Genomic DNA, 16,358 nt, shown 5'->3' on the forward strand with positions numbered 1-16,358 from the left:
CAGTCATATGATTCATGCTGACGACCATCGATTCTCTTGAAGCTTCAGATTTGAATCCCATTAGTTTCGGTCCAATGCCTCTAGGAAATGACCGCACATACTCATCTTCGCTTAAAATCTCATGAGAGTTATTTGATGTTGGAACCCACAAGGGCTCGCAAACCTGAGCCTTTCTAACTAGTTCCTCCATGGCTGTAACAGCTAGATCAATGATAATAGGTTTCTCAGTCTCAGTAGGGCCAGCTAAGGACTGAAGAAGGTCGTTTTCACCAAACATCTCGCCTACTATCCCTTGTTGTGGACTAAAACTAGCCACAGGTAATTCAAGTGAGCGAAGGGGTCCTTGAGACGATGCATCAGGGTTAGAGAGCATTGGCTTGCCAATATACTTGGCAGCAATTCCTGATATCCTATCAATCTGTTAAAAAATCCAAAGAAATAACTTTGGTATGTTATAAAAATAGCACATACTATGCTTAAACTTGTGAGGAAAATATTATTTCTTAGGGTAAAATCTAACATACCTCTTCTCGTAGACGAGCATTTTCAATCTTCAACTGTTGTTCATCAAAATACATCTCACCATTAGCAGTTGGGCCTCCACAGTTAGGACACATGGCGTTTGCAAGGGCTTCCTTGTACCGTACGTTCTCTGCCTGGAGCTTTTCATTTTCATTCCTTAGCTTAGAGTTATCAAAGCGTTCATGTTGAGCCTAAAAATATAAGTGCAAATACAATCAACATTCGACTAGGTGTGTTCCATCACAAATAAATTAATAACAAGTAATTAATAAATTGTATATATTCATTACATGAGAGGAAAAAAGGTTAAAACAGCTAGCTAATTAGTGTCGTTAGTTATTATACATTTAGAAAATTGCAACTATTTAAACCAATTGATGTCTGATTACCAAAATTAATAAAGGATCATGGATGTATATATCATCATAAATAAAATTTCTCCATATAGGACCAACTGACTCGGATACACCCGTTCAAGATTTATTCCTGTGTACATATTATATGCTTTGAACAATATGGAAATTGCTATATTGAGCCTCTCAGCTCTAATAGACAACCAACTATACAAATTACTAAAGAGATCCAGGATCATATTATAGTCACCTATGCAATTAATTTAACCTGCAAAGGCTCCAAGGATAGTCTTCTTCCAAGTTCCTTTCTTTGCTTATCATCGAGATGGGGGTACTCTTTGAAAAACCTACAAGTATATGTATTAGTATAAAGGTCAACAACCGAAAAGAGTAATTCAAACTTCTCTCCTAAAAGGAGTCAAGGAAGGATTAATAACATGTATAATCTGCACTCACTTCCTTCCAAATTTGTATTTAATACAAATAATTTTTATGATTTCAGTAAAAAAAACACGAAATTAAAGAATTTTATCCGTTACTACATACCTGAGCTGGGTTCGAACCACACCCATTAGAGTGAAACCAACAAAAATGAGATATTCAAGATTAGGGTAAAAGAATAACTCACGCTTCCATTTCCTGGATTTGAAGCTGAGTATGGCGATGGTAGCGTTTCTTTTTATTGGCATGTTGACTGGGATCTTGATCATCGCCTGAAACAGCTTCCATGATATCGTTCCCGGATTTACTATCAAGATAGTCATCTCTAAGCCTAAGAAGATTATTTTCTTGGGCTCTATGACTCATATCAAGAGGATGATGATGATGATGATTTTCAATCATGTTTGGCTGAAACATCTCTCCTTTCAAGGCTGCTTCTGCTCGAATTTATGAAGAGCTTAGCTTGAGGTTGATAATAAAAATTAGATAATGATTTGTACCCAACAATTTTTGGCGATACACAACGATTTATGTATTATGTAGTTGTACAATACAAATATATAAAACATAAATTATTGTGTATGGCTAAAAACTATTAGGTACGTATGAGTATAATAAATTTCTTAAAACAAAAATATATAATACATGATACATCCATTAAAAATACATATATCCAAGCTCACAAGAAACAAATATTGTTGTGACTCTCATTAATTTTCCACATTAAAACAAAAAAACTTTAAACATAAATAAAGTCAACTTTTGACTAGCAAATTGCACACATAAACACAAACGAAATACACCTATATGTTGCAGAAGAAAATATGTTTTTATTTTTTGAAAAAAGTCAACTTTTAATGACTTTGAACTTTTTTTTACTCTCTCTCTCTCTCTCTCTATATATATATATATATATATATATATATATATATATATATATCCCTTCCCCATCTCTCTAGAAAGAGAGGTATTTTGTGAGCGTTACTTTTTTTTGATAAAGGGGTATGTTAATGGTGTGTGTGTGTGTGTGTGTATATATATATATATATATATATATATATATATAAAAGATGAATTTAAATGGAAAATTCTATTAATTACACTAAGACAAATATAACAAATATAATTTTCAACCCATCTGGCTTATGAAAGACCAAATGTGAGAAAATTTAGCCCCAAAATAAATAAAACATACATCAGTTCAAAATAAAATATATCCAAAACCTCTGTATGTCTTTCAATTTCATACCCTATCTTCTCTTTCAAAGTAGAACATCGTAGAATAATAATCAGTTTATCACTTACAAAATTGGAGAAGATCGACTTACTGTTTTTTTTTCTTGTGATGCTTAAAGTGAAAGATCTAATATTCGAGGGAGAGAACAATACCAATGGAAAACCACTTTCAAGATAGTAAAGAGTAATTTCAGGTGGTGTTGGAATGAAAATCACCTAATTTATTATGAAAAAAAGTCTTAGAGAGAAAGAGAGAAAGAAAGAGAGAGAGAGAGAGAGAGAGAGAGAAAGAGAAAGAGAGAGAGATAGAGATAGAGAGAGAGAGGAGAGGAGGTAACAAAAGGAAGAGGTTAGAGGATTGAAGAGATGACAACCAAAGAAGGAGTTAATGCAGAGGTATGTAGAGGCTGTGCATATGCATTAATTATAAAGGTTTGAAGTTTTAATTGCTTGGAGGGAGAGAGAGAGAGAGAGAGAGAGAGAGAGAGAGAGAGAGAAAGAGAGAGAGAGAGAGAGAGAGAGAGAGAGAGAGAGAGACAAATAAAGAGAGGTTGTAGGACCTGCGAGGCGGTTCAATCAAACCGACGACCCATAGAGAGGTTCGGATTGGCTGTAGGTCCTACGAGGTGATCCAGTCAGGCTGGCTGCTCAGATTTGTATGCTTGTTTGCTATGTGGTGTGTTGGTACTTTGGGGGAACTCACTAAGCTTTTGCTTATAGTTTTTATTTTATCATTTTAGGTACTTCTATGGATCATAGGAAGGTAAATGTGTGATCATGCACATCTTCGTTTTTTATGTCATTGGGTCTTGGAAAAACTCTGATACTGATTTATTGCTTTTGAAAACAATAACTCTTTTGTAAAAAATGTTGGTTAATGGTTCATTTTGAAAATTTAAAATTTCCTTGATTTTTGGAGTGTTACAAGTTTGTATTGAGCCTTGGTTTGAGAGAATTAGATGAACATTCGTGTGAATCCATACTCAAACTAGAGAATTGCAAAAGTTTTTAAACTGTTTTCAAAAGTTTTTTCAAAAAAACAACCCAGGAAGGATGCGATGTGTACGATCAGTCGGAGTAAAAAAGTTTACCACAAGTTACCCACACTGTTAGTTGTTATGATATGGTAGAACAACATGCTAGTTGTAGGATAAGGATCTTCAAGAATTACATGATAGAATTGCTTGTTGTATGATGCCTTATTTCCTATAGATTTTTCTTGTTTATTCTTGTAGAACTCTTTCAGGTGTGAATTGACTATTAATTGAATACTTTAAGTCACATGCTACATGGGTTAAATAATTGTAAAGTGAAGGATTTGGTCCTATTGTGCAGCTCTTGTCTGAGTCCAACCATTGTGGGGTTGAATCTTTTAATCTAAGATAATTTAAGTTATGTTGCATGTGATTGTATTCATGTAGTAGTTAACTGGCATCAATGGGTGTCGTTTGATAGTTGATAGTAGGGTGATGTGTGGATCCTAGGATATCCTAGCGAGTATGTAGTACCAATGATTTGTTTATTAGCAAGTATTGGAAGTTCTACGAATGGGGTATATATAAGTAGCCGACCAGTTCAGGAATGTATAGCCTTTCTCTAAGGAGTGAGAATAGGATGTATTCATATTCTAGCATGTGTTGTTAAGGTTGTTGTGATGATTTTCTAAGACAAATGTACGTATGTGTCGAAGGTAGTATGGGCCCGTACTACCGGAAGCACAAGACTCGTACGCGTAGCAGGAAAGTCACTACCCCCAGGGTTTCGTTATTTAAAATAGCTCATATGGTATGAAATGTGACTTATCTGATATTTTCTTGTTTATTTTCAGTATGGTGTTCACGAGGCTTTCCCGGATCAAGAGCAGGAGCGAGTGTCCATGATAGGTCGTGGATGACTGAGGATGAGATTAGGGCGTTGATTTCTTTTGAGGTTGTGAATGTTATCTGAGTTCAGATACGGGAGCAATTCGGATCCATCAAGACTGTCATGATTAAGTACTCTGTTGACCATTACGCTGCACTTTCTGAGGTTGTTGTTATTGCAGCTACCACGACCGCTGCGGTCGTTGAGTTTCGTGGAGATCGAGGCTTCTAGTACCGAGACTTCGACAATACGAAGCCCCAGTGTTCGATGGGGTTCAGGATCCGATCATTGCTATGAGGTTGTTTTCTAATGTCGAGAGATATTTCTTTACTTGCTCTTACCCAGCTGAGCAGAAGGTCAAGTAAGCCTTGAACCTTCTTTGGTTGGGGGAAAAAGATTCGTTTGAGGTTGGTTACTAGCTCTTACACTCTAGAGTAGAGGGCTACTATATCATGGGAGTAATTCTCTGAGATGTTCCGCACGAGATATGTTCCATTGGTTGAGAGGGAGAGATTGGCCGAAGAATACTTGGATTTGAGGCAGGGGATAGAGTCGGTGACAGAGATAACCAAGATGTTTACTGAGAGATCATTATTTTGTCATGAGTTTGCTGCTTCTGAGACATCTCAGATGACCCGGTACTTCAGCATGCTCAAGATGAACATCCACCGATTTGTGTCAACTCAATGTTATGGTGCACTTGTAGAGGTACAAAAGGGCCGCTAGGAGGCAGGAAATTGAGTTGGAGCTCCAAACAAGGGAGACGAGGTAGGATTTTGTGCAGTCACAACCTGCGGCGAAGCTGTTCAAGGCCGTTGATGTAAGATCTAGGAGTCAGAGGGGCCTAACTTGTGGCAAGTTTAGCAAGGTTATTGAGCATCCTTGTCGATCTACTTTAGGGTGCCAAAAATGTGGTATGGAGGGGCATTACGCCAACGATTGTCGCCAGTAGGTTGACACACCGACCACCAGGATTTGTTATCACTATGAGCAGGTTGGCCATATTAACACCAACTATCCTTTACTCACTACATGACCAGCGCAGGCCCTAGCGCCAACTACTTTGAGGATCACCGATGGGCACCAGGGTAGGGCGGAGACCCTGAGGGTTTGAGGTTGCTACTCATTTGTTTCCATTTATCATTTTGTCAATTATTTTTTGGTGTTCTTATTTTCATGTTTTGAAAGGTACATTCTTAGTGAATTCTTTGCCAACTCTTGTGTTATACAACTCGGACACAAGTCGCTCCTTTGTATCTCAGTCTTTTAGTAGGGATTTTGTTATGGCCCTTAATGAGTTGGAGTCTCCGTTGCGGGTTTCTATCGCCAACAAAAATGGAATATCTGCATCCAGAGTGTATCAGGGTTGTGTCTTGGACATCTTCAAGGTGCCTAATCCAATTCATTTGATTCCTAACCTCATAGGGGATGTACGCATGATAGTAGGGATAGATTGGCTGATCATATTTGGTGTTATAATAGACTATGAGGGTCAGTGAGTGGTAGTTCAAACCCTAAGTTGGGGAGTATTGGTCATCTATGGAGAGGGTACCAGGATCGAGTAAGGGTTTTATTCAACGATGAGCGCTCGACAGTAAATTCAACATGGTTATATGGGTTACCTTTCCTATGTGGTTGATACACGGGTTGTGGAGCAGGCATCAGTTTTTAGATGTGGCAGTTGTTAGGGAGTTTGCTGATATGTTTTCGTTGTAGTTACCTGGTGTGCCTCCCGAGAGGTTTTTTGAGTTCAGGATTGACTTAGTGTTTGGTGCGGCTCTGATTGCAAAGGCACTGTACCATTTTCACCGCCTGAGATGCAGAAGTTGTCCTTTCAGCTTCAGGAGTTATTAGGAAAGTTGTTCATTAGACCGAGAGGTTCATCGTGCGGAGCATCAATATTTTTTTGACAAGAAGACGGATGGATCGCACCGGATGTGCATTGATTACTAGGAGTTGAACAAGTTGTCAGTGAAGAACTGTTATCCCCTTTCACAGATTAACGACCTCTTTGAATAGTTGCAGGTTGCATCTTGGTTCTCCAAGATCGATATGTGTTTGGGGTATTATAATGTGATGGTTAGAGAGGAGGATGTAGAGAAGATTGTGTTTCAGAATCAATATGGTCATTACAAATTCAAGGTGATGCCCTTTGGGCTCACCAATGCGCATGTAGTGTTTATGAAATTTATGAATCAGGTATGCATGCCGATGCTCGATCAATTCATTATTGTTTTTATTGATGATAACTTGGTGTATTCCAAGACTAGAGAGCATCACAAGGGTAACCTTTAAATGCTTTTGGGAGTAGTGAGGTGGGAACGACTGTATGCCAAGGTCTCGATGTAACACTCTAAAGTTTCAACCAAAATTTTCATTTTTAAAACACATAAAACTCAATGTCACTTTTCTTAATAACCACAAAATCTTCGACCTTAGACTCTAGCTCTGAACGGCGTCGGTCGGCGTAACTCTTCTGATGACTCTGGGCCGTCAGTAACTTTTGTCTGACCTGTTGGATATGCTCTTTCATCCTGAGTGCTATCTCAGTGCCCCCATCACTCTTTGCCCTACCTCTCCACAAAGGATGGGAGTCTGACACATCCTCCCATTTAAGAGCTCAAAGGGAGTCATACTAATACTAGAATGATGGTTGTTGTTGTTGTATGAAAACTCAGCCAAGGGCAAGTAAGTGTCCCAACTTCCACTAAAGTCCATAACACATGCACGTAGCATGTCCTCAAGTTTCTGAATCGTCACTCGTCTGATGAGGAAGGGTGTGTATTTTCCGGTGGGGCCCTGAGTAGAACACTGCATTTGATACACTACAATACAGTTTATGTGAGGTCCCATTGTTGATCCTTCCGGAGGGTGTCGAGGATTTCATTGTATTATGTGATGCATCCATCACAAGTTTGGGGGTGGTCCTTACGTAAGGAGGGCAAGTTATTGCATATACTTCCTGGCCGCTGAAGCCGCATGCGACACAATATCCTGCTCATAATCTGGAGTTGGGGGTAGTAGTGTTTGCCCTTAAGATTTGGATACATTATCTGTATGAGGTTCGTTGTACCGTCTACATAGATCATAAGAGTTTAGGGTATTTCATGGACTAACCAATCCTGAACATGAGGTAACACAGGTGGCTTGACATGGTCAAGGATTATGATTGTGACATTCTTTACCATCCAGTTAAATTGAATGTGGCCGCAGATGCTTTAGCCGCAACTTGGTTGGATCTTTAGCTGGGGGTATGTGTATGAGGATATCCAATGATTCCCTAATTTTGGATTTGATTAAGGGGGCATATGCAAAAGGAGTCAATGAAGAGAACTAGCAACAGGATGGGATCAGGCACGAGATCAACAGATTTGTCACAAATAGTCGGGGATTTTTGACTCAGTGTGGTTGGGTATGGGTTCCGAATTCTGGCAAGGTCAGGCATACAATTTTGACGAAGGCACATATGTCTCACTTTTCGATACACCCTAGTGATACCAATATGTATAAGGATTTGAGACTAAGTTACTAGTGGCTGTGTATGAAGATGTAGATAGCTTGGTACATTGAGAGGTACTTGACCGGTAGGATGGTCAACACTGAGCACAAGAGGCCAGATGGCAAGCCGCAACCTTTAGAATTTCCCATGTGGAAGTGGAAAAAAATGACCATGGATTTTATCACTAAGCTACAAGGAATGCCAAGGGTATTGATGCCATCTGGGACATCGTGGATCGATTTACAAAGAATGACCACTTTTTGGCCATTTCGGAGAGCTCATCGACCAAGAATTTAGACGATATGTATATTTGTGAGATTGTTTCTCGCCATGGGGTTCCGGTTTCCATTATATCAGATTGAGATGTTCAGTTCACTTCACGATTCTGGCAGAAGTTCCATGAGGAACTGGGCACGAGGTTGTATTTCAACATTGCTTATAATCTGCATAGTGACGGTTAGAGTGAGTGGACTCTCTAGAAAATTAAGTATATGTTAAGTACTTGTGTTATAGACATTAGTGGAAGTTGGGATTCCTACCTACCTCTTGCAGAGTTCTCCTACAACAACAGTTATCACTCTAACATTTGTGCTCTGCCTTTTGAGCTTCTATATGGATGGAGATGTCATACCCCAGTTTTTTAGGGGGTGGCCGGTCACAGATTCATGGGAAGGACTAAGGCAATCCTCTAGACCATAAGGATCATCCATCATATCAGACAGAGATTACATATAGATCAGATTCGGAAGAAGAGCCATCCCGATCGGCACTGATCAGAGTTCCAAGTCGGCGATCTGGTGCTATAGAAGGTATCACCTAGGAAGGGTATGATATGCTTCAGGAATGATGACCCACTGGTTGTATGAGTAGGATTTATGTTATCATATAACTTTGACTGATGTGACTATATGATATACGTTTGGAGCCAATCTAGGCTTTGATTCATTATGGACTTGGGGTTGATGTGGACCTGGGGTTGATATGGACCCGAAACAACTAATTTCATCATTAGGGGTTGATACGAACCTAACACAACCATGAGCTGTTGTTATATTATGTGTAGGATATATGTGGTATTTTGAGGAAGTTCACTAAGCTTTGGGATTATAGTTTTATTTTGGGTTTCAAGTACTTCCGGTATAAAAGGGAAGGTCTGGACATGATGGCACAACATTCCTCCCTCATAATGTCCGTACTCTCTGGATATTTCACCCTAATGTTTTGGATATTGTATTTTTTGATGTGCAAAATCACGCCTTCACCTTGGCCTTATCCTATGATGTACCTGAAACGATAAATCAAACTATAATCTTATGATTAGTAAGTTCCCCTAATGTACCACACACAACAACATACTACACTGCACACAACCATGTTTGCAGCACTAGGCTAGCTCGCAATTGAGCGTTCAGCTACTATTTGGACTGCTCTCGAGCCAACATCATAAGCTGGACCTCTCCCTTGGGCCTACAATGTCAACTGGACCACTTAGATATCTTAACCTTTAGCACAAACCAGGACTGCCTCAACCCTAAAACACAATAACATGTCGACATATACAATTATAACCAATATTCAGCAACTACAGGTAATCATATAGATCTACCAGTCTAACATATCATTAATGAATACAAGTAATCATACAGATCTACGGGTATAACATATAACAAGTATAACATCATCATAAACACCATCATACATAACCTAGTGGGTTCACAATGGTGCATTCGACCTACAAGTATAGTGAGAAAAACTCACCTCACAGTCCGTAAAGATAGTTGCACTGATCACTACTCCAAACAATGTCTCTACAGGTCACTTATACAACAAATAGGGACCAAGCTTCAGTCTGCAACTTAATATAACTAATGACCTAAAGTCAAACTTAGTCAATGGTCAAAGTGCTAAATGCTCTTCTTCTTTTTCTTCTTTTTCTTTTCTATAAATCACCACAAATGAGCTCAAATTAAACTATAGGTGTTAGGGTTTCAATGGGAGAGTATTAAGAGTTGATTGAGGCCAAGGATGGGCTAACCGTAGCTCTCACTTCCCATAAATACCAAAAAAAACTGAAAATTAGGTTTTACCATACAGCCAAACTCACGACGTGACCCATATATGGTCACGCCATGAGCCTTAAACATGATACATTTTTTGAGAGGCTATGGCACGTCGTGACACAAAAGTGCTTATGACGTGACCCATGTTTGAGCCCAATTAAATAGGATGTGGAGGAGGACCGGCTGACGACTAGGGTTACCATTGTTGGGTGTACATTGATGTAGTGAAGGGGAGAAGGAAAATACGTTTAGTATGATACCATGAAAGTAGGCATTTTTACCATGAATGTATTCTCATTATTGATTTCATTGTGTACATGAAATAAAGGATTGGTCTAAACCAATTAAACGTGCTAAACTAACAAATACAAAATGGGATATAAAATTAACACAACAATATATACAAAATGTGTACACTAACAATGTCTACTCATATCAACTTCCATGTAATATTATTTATTTGTAGGATCAAAAGTATTTGACATAAAAAAAATTTTGAATGAAAATATAATTTGAGTTATTGTTAGTGATTTTCAGTATCATTTTGTTCTATTACTTTTATCATTTGATTAAATGCTTTTTATATGACCCTAAAGATGTCTATATATGTGATTGTGTTGAACGATTTAGGGAACTGAGAAATTCAAGATTTATCTCATATTCTCATCGAACGAATATCAAAGGAGATATTTGAAGGCCATTTTTGGTATTTTATAACCTTTTAATAATACATCGTATATATTTGGTGTTACATCCAATAATGATGTCAAAACAACCGAAAGTGTATCATAGTGAAATAACATCAAAGTACAAAATCCCAAAATCACATAATGCAGAAAACATGGGTGGATATGGTGAAATAAAGTCGGGACCTTCCCTTTCGAGCTGGAAGTACCTGAAGCATAAACTGAAAAACATAAGCACAAAGCTTCGTGTGCTCCCCGAAAATATCCCATACAATACATACATAACACTTAAAACATAACTACATCTATTTCACGCCCTTTGATCTCTTTCAACTGGTATTGGGTATATTTCAACCCCTTCAGTCTCTTTCAACTGGTATTGGGTCTATTTCACCCCTTGGGTTTGTTTCAATTGGTATTGGGTGTATTTCAACCCCTTAAATCTCTTTCCATTGATACTGGGTGTATGTCAACCCTTTCGGTTTCTTTGAACTGATATCGGGTCTATTTCACTCCCTACATCTAGAATATAATTATAATAGTATGATTCACAGAGACAACAAACATATACATGCAATACAAGAAATTGTCATGAAGACAATTATTATCCTACCAGTATAATCTAGTATGCCTCTATTCATGCCTTAAACTCGCGAGTATAGTGAAGGAAACTCACCAAAACTACTCAAAAGAAGCTCACACCTACATCAGCAACATATCAACAAACCCAAGCTTCCTAAAGCCAAATTAATACCAGACCTTAGCTAATCACTCCATGCTACCCAAGTTTGAGAAAAACATCAACTGGTCAAAAAGTCAATAGTCAGAGTCAAAATACAATTAGCACACACATCGTGGCTTTCCTTAGCCACACCGTGGCCCAGAGTCTAAAAGGTGTTTCTTCAAAAAGCATAATTCATAAGGAGCAAAGCTAATACATAATATATGATTCCTAATGGCTTCATAATAGATAAAGTTTCCAACTTTATCCATTAAGATTGTCAAAACCACCAAGATCTAGACTTCAATTTTTAAAAGGATGCAAAAAACGCATCTTTTTCAACTTAATCCATTAAGTCCAAGTCTCCGACTTTCAAATTTAAATCCATAAGATGTCTACATGGATAAAGATTCCAACTTTATCCATAAGAATGCCATAATCCTTTAAGATCTGAATTTTATTGCACCAAAAATGAACTAAAGGACCAAGATAACTTGCATGGATGAAACGAAAGGTAAAAGATCATAATTGACCTAGTTCATATGGTCCAAGAAACACTTCAAACAAATCAAAAGGTGTTCACATCCACTCTAATCCAAGATCACTCATAAAATGGATCAAAAGTTCCAAAAACCACATATAAAGAGATCTAAAGAACTAAAGAGCAAGAACGAAAGTTTATACTTACAATTGTCGAGAAATGTTGTGCCTTGGATGGATCCAAACTTGAAGCATCATTCCTTGCAACCAAAAGAACTTCCTTAATCTTCATGCTTCATCAAAACATCATAAAAAGCATCAAAAAGATGAGAGAGGAGAGAGGTGGAGCTCAAATCTTGAAGGTGGAGAATAGGGTTTCTCCTATGGTGTCTTAGAGGTGGTGGAGGCTAATAAAATACCCAAAAATGAAGAACATTAACCTTAAATACATTGATGACCCTAAAATCATTGGTGTAGGCATGACAGATCACCATCTCGTGGTCTCAACTCACCACTTCGTGGTGACCACCACCTCGTGGTCCTGTCACACCACTCTGTGGTGACGGTTTTCCAAAATCCTGTCCGGCTTCAAACAATCACAACTTCTTCATTCTAACTCCGTTTCCAATGGTCCTTATATCTACAAAAGGTATTGACAAGACCCACACTTCTATCTAGTTAATTTTGGCTTACAAAATGCCGAACTAAACATCATAATCCATAAAGAAAGTCGGAAACATCACTTTTCACATGTAACAGCCGGATTTTATCAGGTATCTTGTATATTGTATTTTTTTTTTGTTGATTTGTTGGGGGAATCGGCGAGTTGGAGCTCAGACTCGCCGAGTAGGGACACGGATCTGGACGCGGGATCGCGCCTGGACTCGACGAGTCCAAGATATGGACTCGGCGAGTCAGCGCTGTGTAATGAAACCCTAATTTCTCGGGATTGAGACTTATTTAAAGGGCCTAATGGTCGTCATTTGTGCTCACCAGCCCCTTGAGTGAAACCCTAATCGAGTGTGAGCATTTGGAGCTAAGTAGGAGGCCATTATTGACCTTGGAGGTGCCATTGTTGCAAGGAAGGAGAAGAGCTAGCCAAGGGAAAGCAATAGGAGCCACTTCTGTGGGTTTGGAGTCCAGAGCATCACTTTTGTGGTAATAAATCCGAGTTACCTTCTTCCTTGTTGTTGATTATCTAGATTTAGGGTTTGTTGAATCCTTTTATGGCAAGATCTAGTGTCCTCTTGGTCCCTTATGAGGTTTGAACCATAGATCTGGACCCTTAGAGGTCCAGAGTGTCCCTTTACCCAAGCTTTTTGGGAATCAATGGAGGCTTTGGATTGGAATCCTCATGCCTTAGGTCAAAAACTCCATTTATGAGCTATGGGGTGTGTTATGGGCACCAAGATAGGAGCTTTACGTGATGAATCAGTCGAGGGAGGCCAGATCTATAGTTTATGGAAGCAGATCTGACCTTAGAAGCAAGTTGGAGTGGTTGCATGGCATGGACTCGCCGAGTCTATTCATCCGACTCGGCGAGTAGCTTGAAGATTGCCTTGGGACTACTCAGCGAGTGGTCCAATCGAGTCATGGGTAAACTCAGTGAGTCAGGGTGAGTTGGAGAGGGATGACGAGTGGACTGAGTCAAACTTGGACTCGCTGAGTTGTCCTTGAGACTCGACGAGTTGAGTCGGGGTGGCCCCGCCATTCATTTAGGTGAAACTCGTCGAGTAAAGGGGGTGGGGGAATACTCGACGTGTAGTAAGGGGATTTCAGAGGGTTGGTGAAAACGTCTAGACTCGCCGAGTCGACATGGTACTTGCCGAGTCCGGTCAGAGTTGACCGTTGACCGTTGACCAGAGTTGACCTGTGTTGACTTCTTATGGATAGTCAACCTTAGAGATATAAAGTGTTAATTAGAAACATATAATGTTATAGGAGGATTAGAGCTCGGAGGATCGAGCACAAGGGATTTCCAGGATTCGTGAGATACCGAGATACGCGAGGTGAGTCTTCTCACTATACTATATTACCTTGAGTAGGTAACCAGAGTTATGTGATAGAGTATTTGTATGCTATGTTATGTTATGTGTTGTACTGCATTATTTCTATGTGATTTATGTAGTGCATGTTTATCAGAGCTAGAACCTGAGGGTTCACAGTGTTTGGGTGCACGGACCCACAGAACTATCGCCTCGAGTGGCTAATATGTGTTATATGTGGTATTTTGGGGAACTCACTAAGCCTTGTGCTTACAGTGTTTGATGTTATTGTTTCAGGTACTAGTGACGACCGCGGGAAGGCGCCGACTTGATCCGTACACACACACTCGAAGTTTTTACATTGTGATCTTGGGATTTTGTATTGACCTATATTGGATAATTAATATGGTTGTTGATGAATATTAATCGAATTTTGTTTTATAAGAAAATCGAAAAATTTGTTTTGAAATTTACAGTGTTACAATTTGGTATCAGAGCCAGGTTTGAGGGATTCGGGTACACCTTCGGGAGTATTTGAACTCAAACTGAGGAATTGGAAAGATATCTTCAAAATAAAACCTAACTTTTCTAAGAGTAAAAGATTTTCTTGAAAAAGAAACAAATTCCAGGAAGAAACGTGTGTACGATCAGTCAGCGCCCGAACAGTGAATTCCCAAAATACCTTTATATTACGTGATATTAATATTGATATGATGTATCTGCATGCTAGAGTAGGCTAGGTATTGCTAATAGGACTAGAGTGGCCTGATTTGTGATGCCTTAGCCTAGGGAGGGGTGAGCTGCTATGAGATGCTGAGAGTGAGTAGGTAGCAGCAAGGGGCTTATGAGAGATCTATTCGAGAGTGGTCTACGCATGATAGAGTACTTGGGAATTGGGATCCGAAGGGGAAGGTTTGGGGTGTGTACTGAGACGGTGTGGACAGTAGTATTGGGCCCGTACTACTGAAAGCACCGGGGCAGTACACAGTCCAAATAAGAATCTTTGGATACCAAGAATCAAGGAGGGGTGGATTGTCGAGTGTAAGAATGTTCGAGTGAATTCTAATTTATCGCATGTTGTATTTCAGAGGTTGATCATGGTGAGGACACGTCATATGCCAGAGGGTGCCGGAGCTAGTGATGAGGAGATTCGACAGATCATTCATGAGGAGGTGGTTGCGGTCATCAAAGCTGAGATACGAGAGATGTTTGGGTCTATTAAGACCACTCTGATTGAGACATTTGACGAGCGTTACGCCGCTCTTTCTGAGGCTGCTGTTGCAGCGGCTACCGCAGTGATCGCTGCGGCGAGACCCCAGGGAGGTGATGCATCACTGTTTCGGGAGTTCAGCAACACCAAACCACCAGAGTTTGATGGTACACAGGATCCGGTGGCAGCTATGAGGTGGATATCTGATATGGAGGGGTGCTTCTTCACTTGCTCATCTCCTGAGCATCTGAAGGTTCGGTTCGCGCTGAACCAACTTCACTTGGGAGCGAAGGACTGGTGGAAGTTTGTGACGGTGCATTTCACGCCTGCTGAGCTTTCGGCAGTGACTTGTGAGAGGTTCACTACCATGTTCCGAGATGAGTACGTTCCCCAGGTGGAGAGGGAGCGTTTGGCACAGGAGTTTCTGACCCTCAAGCAGGGTACTGAGTCAGTTACAGCGATCACGAGGATGTTTCATGAGAGGGCGATGTTCTGCCCTGAGCACGTGTCCACTGAGCAGTTACGTATGAGTTGCTACCTGAGCATTTTGAGATGGGATATTTGGGAGTTTGCCGCGAACTCCTCGTATCGGACATTTGCTGAGCTTCAGGAAAATGCCCGGAAGAGGGAGATTGAGCTTGAGACTCAGGCTAGGGAGGAGGCGGAGTCTCTGGGGAGGGATCGGCGGCTGGCACAGCTCCAGTTGGCAGCCAAGCGGGCCAAGCCCCCTGATCCCAAACCCGGGAGCCAGAAGGGTCGCACTTGCGGGAAGTGCGGCAAGGGTCACGATGGAGTCTGTCGAGCAGGATCTTGCTACAAATGTGGCAAGGAGGGGCATATGGCCAAGGACTGCCCCAAGGGGTTTGCAATATATTTTCATTGCAACCAGACCGGACACCAGAAGGCGAAGTGTCCACTGCTGCGCGGAGCATCTCAGGGATCTGCTCCCGCCACCATCAGAGCTACAGAGAGTCGGCCCGTGAAGGTCGAGGCACCGAGAGCTTGAGGGAGAGCCTTTCAGCTGACTGCGGAAGAGGTCCGCGCTGCACCCGACGTTGTGGCTGGTACGTTTCCTTCTATATATTTATTTTTGGTGTTGAGATATTATGCTTATATTATGTTATGCATAGGTACCTTCCTTGTGAACTCTGTGCCTGCTTTAGTGTTATTTGACTCGGGTGCGAGTCGGTCTTTTGTATCTTTGGCCTTTAGTCAGCATATCAGTGTTAGTCGTGAGGCATTGAGTCGGCCTCTACGGGTTTCCATAGCTGCCGACAGAGTGATTTGTGCCACGGAGGTCCT

At 40.4% G+C, this 16,358-nt stretch overlaps 1 pseudogene; it reads right to left on the minus strand.

Annotated features, from left to right (window-relative positions):
* LOC145006695 (homeobox-leucine zipper protein PROTODERMAL FACTOR 2-like) overlaps positions 1-1,733 on the minus strand; it is an 8,802-nt pseudogene extending 7,069 nt beyond the window's left edge.
* Positions 1,734-16,358: the final 14,625 nt, after the last annotated feature.

The sequence above is a fragment of the Lactuca saligna genome, chromosome 7 (assembly GCF_052625555.1).
Source record: "Lactuca saligna cultivar CGN05327 chromosome 7, ASM5262555v1, whole genome shotgun sequence".
Lineage (NCBI taxonomy): Eukaryota > Viridiplantae > Streptophyta > Magnoliopsida > Asterales > Asteraceae > Lactuca > Lactuca saligna.